Genomic DNA, 1,648 nt, shown 5'->3' with positions numbered 1-1,648 from the left:
AGAATCCCATGAATAGAGGGGACTGGCAGGCTACAGTCCAAAGGGTTGCAAAGAGGCAGGACTGAGTGTGTAAGCAGAAATAAACAAGATAGGTGTTGTGGAAACAAAGCTGAATGAAGGAATAGAATCCTAAAGAGGCAAACAGAGTGACAACTAACAAGACATAATGTATGTTCTAGTCCAGAATATCAGGAAGAGCAGCTCAGGTGGTGATAGATAAAGGAGCGATGTATGCAAATATGAAATCAGTGGTCTGAGATTCTCCTTGTTATAAACACATAAATAGCCATGAATGTCTTGAGTAATTCTCCCTTGCTGCCCCCCCACCCACCCCCACCGTAGGAGTAGTACAGCTCCTGACTATTCTTTATTAAAATGAAAGAAAAGCATTTAATACTTTAAATATTATTTGAGAATACTCTGTTCTTCAGAATTCTATCAATTTGCATGATAAACAGTAATTCCCATGTTGTTCAGGTCCAAAGTTCAAAACAAATTTGAGAGAGAGGGAAAGCACAACATGAACAACTCTTGGAAACAGGGACATTACTAAGCTTAATCAAGTGAATGACATCAATTTATGGAGCAGGTGAAGTCAAAGAAATGGAAACCCCGTGAAATAAATGGAAGGAACAACTTCTACTTCCAGAATCTGACCAAAAATTGTAGCTTCTCCCTGTGTGGTTTTAAACATTTCATTCATGCTCCCTTCTTCAGCTTGGATCAATTGGTATTTTAATAGTTGTCATCCTAAAGAATGCTTTCAGAGCCATTTTTAAGTCCTTGTTCCTCAGACTGTAGATGAAGGGGTTAAGCATTTGTGTGACCACAATGTATATGACTGAGGCTGTTGCAATTGAGTGTGAATTGTGGGTAGTAACAGAGCTAAGGTGCCTTCCTAAGCATGTACAATAAAATAAGGAGAACACAGAGAGGTGAGATACAGGTGGAAGAGGCTTTAAGCTTCCCCTGAGCTGACGAGATTCCACATATGGGGGAAACTATCTTAGAGTAAGAGTTAAATATCCCAGGCAGGGGACCGCCAGCCAGCATCCCAGCTGTGAAATCACCATGTCATGAAGAAGGTTGTCAGAACAAGCAAGTTGGACCATCTGGTTGAGTTCACAGAAATAGTGAGGGATTTCCAGTTCTACAGAAGAATCAACTCCATTAAGGTCTGTAACAAGGAATGAAAGACAGTGATGGCCCAGCTAACCAGAACCAGAATTCCACAGATTTGGGGGTTCATGATGACCGTGTAGTGCAGGGGTGGCAGAGGGCCACAAAGTGGTCATAGGCCATCACAGTCACGAGAAAGTCATCCAACCCTGCAAAGAGTATAAAAAATACATCTGGGTGATGCAGCCTTCATAGGTGATAGCTTTGCTCTGTGTCTGGATGTTCCACAGCACCTTTGGGGGTAATGGATGTGAAGCAGATGTTTACAAAGGACAGGTTGGAGAGGAAGAAGTACATGGGGGTGTGGAGTGCTAGTCTGAACTGACAGCCAGTTTGATAGAAGGTTTCCAAACACATTGATCAGGTGCATGCAGAGGAAAAGCCCAGATATGAAGGACTGCAGTTCTGGTTCCTCTGAGAATCTCAGAAGAAGAAATTCTGAAACTCCTGTGATGTTCGTTGGTGCCAT

The 1,648-nt window shown here is 42.4% G+C and overlaps 1 pseudogene; it reads right to left on the bottom strand.

Moving 5' to 3' along the window:
- Window positions 1-713: 713 nt before the first annotated feature.
- LOC122440994 lies at window positions 714-1,648 on the bottom strand (annotated as a pseudogene).

The sequence above is a fragment of the Cervus canadensis genome, chromosome 4 (assembly GCF_019320065.1).
Source record: "Cervus canadensis isolate Bull #8, Minnesota chromosome 4, ASM1932006v1, whole genome shotgun sequence".
Taxonomy (NCBI): domain Eukaryota; kingdom Metazoa; phylum Chordata; class Mammalia; order Artiodactyla; family Cervidae; genus Cervus; species Cervus canadensis.
This window is presented reverse-complemented; position numbering and strand designations above follow the sequence as displayed.